Source organism: Saimiri boliviensis, assembly GCF_048565385.1.
Source record: "Saimiri boliviensis isolate mSaiBol1 chromosome 19 unlocalized genomic scaffold, mSaiBol1.pri SUPER_19_unloc_4, whole genome shotgun sequence".
NCBI classification, from domain to species: Eukaryota; Metazoa; Chordata; class Mammalia; order Primates; family Cebidae; genus Saimiri; species Saimiri boliviensis.
The window spans coordinates 685,370-695,574 of record NW_027412505.1 but is presented as its reverse complement, the minus strand read 5'-3'; the positions used below and the strand labels follow the sequence as shown (position 1 = coordinate 695,574).

The 10,205-nt window shown below is 42.9% G+C and overlaps 1 pseudogene; it reads left to right on the top strand.

The window, feature by feature from the left end:
• The first annotated feature begins 425 nt into the window (after positions 1-425).
• Positions 426-2,190, top strand: LOC141583338 (uncharacterized; annotated as a pseudogene).
• The last annotated feature ends 8,015 nt before the right edge of the window (positions 2,191-10,205 follow it).

Below are 10,205 nucleotides of genomic sequence, written 5' to 3'. Positions count from 1 at the left end.
GTTATGTTTATTTCCTGTTATTCTTTATGATTTTATCATACATGGCTATATTATTTACATATTTTATGTTTTTGTTTTATGTAGTTTACTATTTTTTATAAATTCAATCATGCCATGTATATTTTTATGGTACTTGATTTTTTTCCACAGGTTTTTAAGTGTTCAGATAGATAGATAGCATTTATTCAAATGAAAATAAGATTCATGGACCATCAAGACAAAGAAAATACATAATAATGTGAATAAGGAAAGTTAATATAAAGAATGATTAATTACAATAGAATTTGAGCAATGAAATATTGTCTAGTAAAGTGTAAGGAGAAGTCTAAATCATATGTGATGAGCACATATAAGGAATTGCCATTGTTTCCAGGGTGAAGTTTGAGAAGCCAATGAAGAGTCCCCTCACATCTCGCCCTCACTGAATGTTGAAAGTTGCTGTGGTGCTGCACATGAAAAACTTTTGGTCAGTCCGAAAAGTATCACTTGCTCAGAGGAAAGAAGCTGGTACCTGGTGCCCAGAAGTGCCCGGATGTGGCTGGGCGGTGTCCGAAGGCTGCGAGCAGGTGCTCACAGGCAGAAAGCTCATGCAGCGCCTGCCAAGCCCAGATGATGTGGAAATGGCCCTGGAGATGTATAAGCTGTCTCTGGAGACTGAACGACTTGAGAAAGAGAGAGACAAATCGGTGAACACCCATCAGAAATTTTCTGAAAAAGAGGAAGCAAAGGACTTATTTTTTCCTTTAAGTCAATACACAGAATCTTCATTCATCAACTCTACTCTTCGTTAAGCACGATCACTCTAAAAAGTGTCTGGGCTAGAACTTTATTACTGCGAGAGAAAATGTGTAGTTATTGGTAATCCAGCCTTTTGTGGCTCATACGTCTACTTTCCTGGACTTGAAGTACTGGGGGTGGGTGGCACAGAGTAGGCCACGGCGAGGCGTCGCCACAGCCCGGACGGTGCTTCTGCCACTGCTGCTCCGGGGAGATCGTCCCACGCCTGCCGGATTGTATCTGCCCAAGACGCGAGTCTGGTTTCATCGAGGAGCTTCCAGAAGAGACCAGGGGCACAGAGGATGGTTCTGCCTCCTGCGCAGCCCTCACGGACTGGAACCGCTGGAACCGGCTGCCTTTGGAGAACGTGGACCAGGACCTCAGGACCGCAGGGCCGCAGACAGTTCGCTCTCGGCATCGTTGACGGCGGCGTCGAGACCCCCACGCTCCCTCCGGGGGCGCAGGCTGACGACGGCAGGGACCCCGAGCGCCGGGGGGAGCGAGAGCCCGAGTCCCGGCACCCGCCCCCGGGGCCCCGCGCCGCCTCCCCCCGCGGCGGGCCACCGGCCGACACGAAGGCGCCCCCACGCTGGAGGGGGTCGCCCGGCGCCGACGGACATCGCGCCCGCCGCCGTCCCCGGCCCGGGTCCCTGGGGAGCTCCGCCCTCCGACCCCGCGGCCCGCGGCCCGGACGCCGTCCTCACGCGGCCGCTCAATCCGTCTGAGAACGCGGCCCCCACCGGCGGACGGAGAAGACCCAGGCCCTGCCCGCCGCCCCGGCCCCGAGGGGCACCGGGCTCCGGGCGGGAGCGCCCGTGTGCGAGGACGACCGTGCGCCGGGCCGGCGCGGGCGGCGGCTGCCCTGCACCCCCGGGTCCGCGAGGCCGCGGGGTGCCCTGGCGGGAGCAGGGGGTGCCCGCCCGCGCGCCCGCCCCGACCTGCCCCTTCTCCCGCCCTCGCCGCTGTCCCCGCCAAGCACGGCGGCTGCCCCGGCTGCCGGAAAAGCCTCACGGGACAGAACTCGGCCACGAACGCCCCGGGCCTGGCGGGGCTGAGCGTCTCCGCGTCCTCCTCCGCCTCCAGCTCGCCCGGCAACCAGAACGCCGCAAGGAGCCCCTGAGCCCGCGTCTGCCGGCACCACCCCGGTCCGCACCCACCCCCGCCCGGGGGACCCGAGGCTCCGGGGAAAGTGCGGGGCCTCTGCCCCCCACCCCCGGCCGGCGCCACGTGGCCCTCGCAGACCGTGTGCCCCGGCGGCGCCGCTCCTGGCTGGTCGGCACCGCAGGCCCGGCCTGTACCGGGCGAGACCCGAGCCCGGCCCACGGGCCCCCTGGCTTGGGAAGGCCTGCGCCATACGGCCCCTGCCGGGGCACCCCGGCCTCCCTGGCCTCGCTGTCTGACCGCACCTTCTAAGCGTTCAGTGGCGGAAAGGTTTTCATAATTTTAAATTATTACTGCTTTGAAATACATGGACGTTTTCGCTCCCATGCTGCCCATGCGTGAGCTGTGGCAAGATGGGGCCCAGCTGCTCCGCCAGTGCTGCGAGCACCGCCAGGACAGGCCGTGTGGGCCCCCCAGCCTCCGCCTCGGCTGCCTCCACAACCCAGAGTTTGGGGGCTCGGGACCATGAGGATGACCAGCAAAATTCAAGAACAAAACTGCTACAGCAGACTTTTTTAAAGGAAAAAAATATGTGTATCTTGAAAGTTATTTAAAATACACCGCTTACAAAGGAAAAAAAAAAAAAAAAACTTGGTTTCAATCCACACTTCAGGACTCCCTGGAAACTTGCCTTCTGGGCCACTTGTAAAGCTGTTTAGGTAGAAATGTCATCTCTGAGGTGCTCCACTGCAAATTTGAAAAAAGGCCAGTATCAGAAGAAGCTCTTGGCTGCTGAGGTCTCCTGGTCACCATGAACTTGAAGAAGTGAGTGCTATAGCAGCAGCCTTAACTACAAAATCTGGGAACTGGTGTACCCCTGCATACCATCTGGGCCAGATACCGGAGATGTCATTTCCAAAGCAGATTGGAAGCACGTTTTTGGAATTCTCTCCAATGTCTTCTACTCAAAAAGACTGACATCTTAACACTTGACTATATATATATATATATATTTAAAAGGTCTAGATCTATTTATGTAAAAAATCAAGAGCGAGTGGATAACCCAAGTTTGGATAAATGGTGCATAATAAATTTATTCATTTTTTGCTGTTGTACATTGGATTTATTTTTGTATTTTGGTTCTGTGAGCATGTCTGCTCATGCAAATAATCAAGAGATTCTCTTTCCTGACAGCATCTTCCGATAGGTGGAATATCTGGGTTATAAAATTTGTGGATTGTCAATTCTACTGAGCAATGCCACTTACTGTTTTAAAGTGATTTCATTTATATTTCTACCAACAGGGTAATCATATTACATAAAAATAATAGAAGTATGGTTGATTGTGGCAAGTTAAAGAAATATAAATAACTCACTCTTATTAAAATCCAAGGGGCGCAGTGGCTCACGCCTGTAATCCCAGCACTTTGGGAGGCCGAGGTGGGTAGATCATGAGGTCAAGAGATTGAGACCATCGCGGTCAACATGATGAAACCCCGTCTCTACTAAAAATACAAAAAATTAGCTGGGCATGGTGGCGCGTGCCTGTAATCCCAGCTACTCAGGAGGCTGAGGCAGGAGAATTGCCTGAACCCAGGAAGCGGAGGTTGCGGTGAGCCAAGATCGCACCATTGCACTCCAGCCTGGGTAAGGAGCGAAACTCTGCCTCAAAAAATAAATAAATAAAATAAAATCCAAGGGATTTGAGGGAAGAACAATTTATACATTGAGCATCAAATACTTCAAATAAGTTTTGGAAGACATCCAGAGGAGTGTAACTACTTTCTCGTAGTTTATCAAAATCCCATAATAAGGTTAAGCAGGTAGGAAGATAGGCACATTTGTATTTCAGAAAGCATTCGGGCCTAGATGAAATAGAAGGGCTTCAACCCAGCAAGAGAACAGAACAAATGTGTGTGTGTGTGTGTGTGTGTGTGTGTGTGTGTGTAAAACAGTCTGACTCTGTCGCCCAGACTAGAGTCAGTGGCACAACCCCAGCTCAGTGCAACCTCTGTCATCTGGGCTCAGGCAATCATCCAATTTAAGACTCCCAAGTAGGTGAGATTACAGGTGTGCACCATCATGCCTGTCTAATTTGTGTGTGTGTGTGTGTGTGTGTGTGTGTGTGTATGTGTGTGTTTTGTGGAGATGGAGTTTCACCAGGTTGCCCAGGCTGGTCTTGAACTTCTCGGCTTGACTAGTCTATCTATCCAGGCCTCCCAAAGTGCTGGAATTATAGGCATGAGCCACTATTCCAGGTCCTAAAATCTTTTCTCATGGCAACTGCTGTCATGTAAACTTTACCCTCAGAAAAGATAAGACTACCCTCATCTGTTGGATTTCAGTTTAGGTGTTACTTCTCTTAGGAAGACTTTCAGGATGACTGTCCCTTCCTTTGTATCACCTACTAGACCATGAGGTCCTTAAGGATTGAGTTTTCATTTTTTAAATTTTTTAAAAAATTTAATTTTCAGGACTCATGTGCAGAACATGTAGGTTTGTTACTATTTTGGCTCCAATCCCTACCAATATGGAGAGTCCATAGTAGACACTCATTTTGTGAGTAACCAGAGAAGTGCACACACGAGATCCTCTGAGACATTCTGGGCTTTGAACAGACGAGCTACACTGCATTGTAGGAATTGCACAATGCCTTTGTTATGGGGTTTGGCTGAGGATGCCAACAGACTTTTTTGTGATGTCATTGATAGAGAGTTGGACAGTGTTATAGATGTGGGACAAGGTGAATATTATTATTCTATAAAATGCACCAAAACCTGCACAATACTTGAAAGCTGTGTAAACTTCCAATCAATTCTGCCAGCATGCAAGAAGCATTTCCCGCAAAATATTGTATGCAGTTCTGAGGCTTAGGAACATACTTTGGCAACATATTTAATATCACTGAGAGAAAAACAGTTTTCAGAGACAGACTGCCTGTGTTCAAACCCTACTTAATTTGAATATAACTATTCAAATTATTAAAGTTTCCTGTTCTTACATTTATTAATCTTTAAATGAGTATGAAATGTTATTTATCTCATGGGGTTGCTGTAAGAATTAAGTAAGCTAGTACTTAGAACAGCTTGTAGCATATAATTTGTAATTAATAAATGTCTGATGTTTTCATTTGAATGACAGTATATTTTAGTTAGGTAATGAAATACTGCTTTTTCTCTCTTACCTATTCTGCGTGATGACACAGTTGTAGTATAATAGATGGTAACTTTTTCAGCCTCTAGCACTAAAGTTTGCAATTATTGCTCATTCTTTTTTATGCATCTCATAAGTGCTCATTGTTTATTTCTGTCTAATTCAGGGCATTCTACACAACACAGCATTGAATTTTTCCTGAAAAGTGAGAGTAGTAGAAAGCCTTTCTTCTCTACACTTAGGTAGATAATATACAACATTTTAAGAAGTGTTTGAAGCAGTTTTCAAAAAACAACATTTATGGAAGACTCTGCATATATGTATCTATGATTACCTTTTCTAACTTTTTTGGATCTATCGTTTGAAGCATAATGCTGATCAAATGACACCTCAGAAAACACACTAATTTGCAATGCCATGGATTGATTAAAAAGACAGCCACTGCATCTTTTACTAGGACATGCTTTTATAAGGTTTATAATTGTTTTAATGTCTGTTAATATGTAAATGGTGACTTTTATTTAGATTTTTACTTTTTCAGTTTCTAGCAAGGTTTGTTAATTTTTAGTTTATAGAAATGACCGAAATCCGCAAACTTTAGATAATCTGTTAATACAAGTATGTGTAAACATTGGTGATTTATTAAATCATGGTAAACAACAACAAAATCTGCTAGTATGGCGACTGTGTTAAAAATATCTTTTATACACTATTAAAGATAATTATGCATGTAATTATTCTGTAAATAGCATCTGGGTGCCTTGGCTAAGGCCTGAAATTCCAGCACTTTGGGAGTTGGAGGCAGATAGATCACCGGAGGTCAGCAATTTGAGACCAGCTTGGCCAACATGGTGAAACCTCCATCTCTACTAAAATTACAAAACTTAGCCAGGAATGGTGGCAGACACCTGTAACCCCAGCCGCTTGGGAGGCTGAGGCAGGAGAATTGCTTGAATCTGGGAGGCAGAAGTTACAGTGAGCTGAGATCATGCCATTGCACTCCAGCCTGGGTGACAGAGGGAGACTTCGTCTCAAAAAAAGGTAACAATAATGATTATTATTCTGTAAATAACTATTATATAATTTTAAAAATATGAATACATACATTGCTTTAGATATTTGTGTACATATATGTAAAGTATCTGTAGTGAAATTATTCAAAAAGGTGTATGAATTGAAAAAAGATTTTATTTTTATATAAAACAATCATTATGAAATGGTCATAAAATAGTAAAAATAAGAAAAAAAGCTTAATACAACTAATTCCACTAAGCATTATATATACAATTATATGAAACACAATTGAGTTCCTCCAACACTTTTTTAAACAAGGGAGTTACACAGTACAGATGTGTTGTAATCCCAGTTAATGTTTTATCTTTGGACATATTCTGTTAAATAATGGCTAGGCACTTAAGCAATTATAATTTTAAAACTCACAGTAAGAAATAAAATTTTAAAAGTTAGCATGTGGCTGGGCAAGGTGGCTCACGCCTGTAATCCCAGCACTTTGGGAGGCTGAGGTGGGAGGATCAACTGAGGTCAGGAGTTCCAGACCAACCTGACCAACATGGTTAAATCCTTTCTCTCCTAAAAATACATAAATTAGCTGGTGTAATGATGGGCACCTGTAATCTCAGCTACTTGGTAGGCTGAGGCAGCAGAAGAATTACTTGAACCAGGTAGGGGGAGGTTGCAGTGAGCCAAGATTCAACCATTGCACTCCAACCAGAGCAACAGAATGAGACACTGTCTCAAAAATAAATAAATAAAAGTTAGCATGTGCAAAATAAAAACATATTTAATGAAATCATTGTTTTACATAAAATATTTCTTTGAACAAGTTGTGTAAAGTCAACTTTCTTGCATCCCAAACTTGTCTGTTGAGCTTTGAGCCCCCAAGTGTGGTTTTCTGTACTATATAAATCTAATCAGCCAATTTACCCCTTCCTGTGCAATCTAATCAGTTTCAGGAAGTGGGTGTGGTCCTGTGTGGGCCCTTACACACTAAAAGGATGCCCATCCACGGACCTCTCCTTCAGTGAGGACCCACTGGATTTCTGGCTTTTGGGCTTTGGAGCACCAGGAGTTACTTCTAATCTGGTTATCGACAGAGCTTCTAAAAAGACACCATTCATAGTAGTCTTGTGAGTATCAAATTTACAGTAAACCCATCATGCTTACTTTTTCTCTTAAAAATACTTTAAATTTACCTGACAGCATGCTTGGGTCTTTTCTAAGCAAACAAGTAGCTGTCCTAGTGATTTTACATCAAATCAAGATAAAGTGTCTTTTATTTGTAACAGCATTTTTGTACCCTTGCTATTTGATTTTTTTTTCTGTATTGTTGGATTTTTTAGGTATGAAAAGATATCTTTCCAGGGTTTCATGCAGTGATAGAACCCATCAAATACCTAAAATGTTCACTGAAATGTGGGAATGTAGTAATGGTTATTATGTTCACCACAGTAAAATTTAAAAATGTTGAATTGCTTTGAAAATTCTTGTTGGAAAAGTCCTATTTGCTGTCTCTTCACAATTTTCAGTTTGCAGACTACACTTGAAAGCTGTTAAAAATAGATCTAACTGGCCTAGTGTGCTGGCTCATGCTTGTAGTCCTAGCACTTTGGGAGGCCGAGGCTGGGAGATCTCTTGAGGTCAGGAGTTAGAAACTAGCCTGGCCAAAATGGTGGAAAACCGTCTCTGCTGAAAACATGAAAAAATTATCCTGGCATGGTGGTGGGTGCCTGTAATACCAGCTGATTGGGAGGCTTAGGCAGGAGAATTGCTTAAATCTGAAAGCTGGAGGTTGCAGTAAGGTTGCAACAAAAGAGGAGGGAAGGAAGGAAGGAAGGAAGGAAGAAGAACTGGGGGCTACACTTCCATTAACTGCATTTCTGAATTTTCTAGTTGAGCACAGAAAACCTAAAGCATGTCTTCACTTTTTTGTTATTTTAGAAGATAATTTATTAGTTCTTTATGAATTCTTGCTATTATAGTTTAAATACTATTTCAGAATGTGGAAGTGTTCTCTCTGATCATCTGAATTGACTATGGAAAAGTTTCTAAATTAAGACATTATTTACATTCAATTTATTGAAAGGAAGAGTTTTGATGTTAAAGCTAAAAGGACTAATTCAATGAATGATAATTTTGGGAGTTGACAGTTGAAGTCCACTTTGATTGATTAATCAATCTTAGATAAAACCTATTCATAGTTGTCTAAGAAAACTTCACAGGTGAGTTTGGAGGCAGGGAGTATAAAATAATAGCGTAGATACTAAGTGTCTTTCGTATATTATCATCATGGAATCGTTGAGAGAGATAGAATGACAGAGACAGGAAGAGATTCAGAATGTGCTTCTTCATTAATCAGCTTATATAAGTGACTCAGAACGCATCCCCACATTGACCCTCTTCCCAGGATTTAAGCTTGTCTAAGTAATTGGGAATGATTGAGAGCACTGCTTGTTTAACAATAATACCATGAGGACTCTCGTCTCATTTTCCCATTTGAATCACAATTGAATCTTCATATCCATGGGTTTCATACCCATGGATTCAACTAATCTCAGATAAAAAATATTTGCAGGAAGAAAAAGCAGCTGTACATGCATTTTTTTGAGACAGTCTTGCTCTGTCACCCATGCTGGAGTGCGGTGGCCAGATCTTGGCTTACTGCAATCTCTGCTTCCTGGGTTCAAGCGATTCTCCTGCCTCAGCCTCCAGAGTAGCTGGGACTACAGACATGTGTCAACATGCCCAGTTAATTTTGTTGTATTTTTAGTGGAGACTAGGTTTCACCGTGTTAGCTAGGATGGTCTCAGTCTACTGACCTCATGGTCTGCCAACCTCAGCCTCCCAAAGTTCTGGGATTAGAAGCTTGAGCAACTGCACCCAGCCAAACATGTACATATTTTTAACAATCTTCTTGCTGTTCCTAAACAATCTTCTAAAAAAGGGTAGCTGAACAAATTAACAAGTAAGAGCCAACTATAGGCTTCCTACAAGAAACGCACTTCACCTATAAAGACACATCGAGATTGAAAATAAAGGGATTGGAAAAGCTATTCCATGCAAATGGAAACCAAGAAAGAGCAGGAGGAGCTACACTTATAGGAGACAAAGTAGATTTCAAGACAAAAACTGTAAAAAGAGGCAATAAAGTTTATTATATAATCATCAATTCTTTAAGAGAATATAACTATTATAAATATATATGTACCCAGCATTGGAGCACTCAGATATATAAAGCAAACATTATTAGAGAGACAAACCCCAATAAAATAATAGCTGGAACTTTAGCACCCACTTTCAGCACTGAACAGATTATCTAAATAAAAAATCAACAAAGAAGCATCAGACTTAGTCTACACCATAGACTAAATGAACCTAATACATATTTACAGAATATTTTGCCCAACAGCTTCAGAATACACATCTTTCTCCCCAGCACATACAACAGTCTCGAAGATTGACCGTATGGTAGGACACAAAACATTTTTTTAAAACATGAAATTACATTAAATATGTTTTTCTATGGGATGTGACAAAAGCAGTATGAAGGGGGAAGTTTATTTGTAATAAACACCTACATAAAAAAGTAGAAAAACTTCCAATAAACAACCTAATGTTGCATCTTAGAGAAATAGCAAAGCAAAAGCAAAACAAACCCAAAATTTGTAGAAGAAAAGCAACAAAGACCAGAGCAGAGGCCACACGTGGTGGCTGATGCTGGTAATCTCAGCACTTTGGGAGGCCGAGGCAGGCAGGTCACCTGAGGTCAGAAGTTTGAGACCAGCCTGCCCAATATGGCAAAACCCAGTATCTACTATAAATACAAAAACTAGCTGGGCATGGCGGCTGGAGCCTGTAATCCCAGCAACTTGGGAGGCTGAGGGAGGAGAATTGCTTGAACCCAGGAGGCAGAGGTTACAGTGGGCTGAGATTGTGCCATTGCACTCCAAGTTGGGTGACAGAGCAAGACTTCATCTGAAAAAAAAAAAAATTAAAACAGAAAAAAATGAAATTGAGACCAAAAAAATACAAAAGACCAATAAAATTTCCATAGTACCTAGTGCAATCTACAAGGCCAATGCAATCCTTATCAAACTACCAATGGTGTTCTTTACAGAAACAGAAAAAATAATTCTAAAATGTATATGAAACAACAA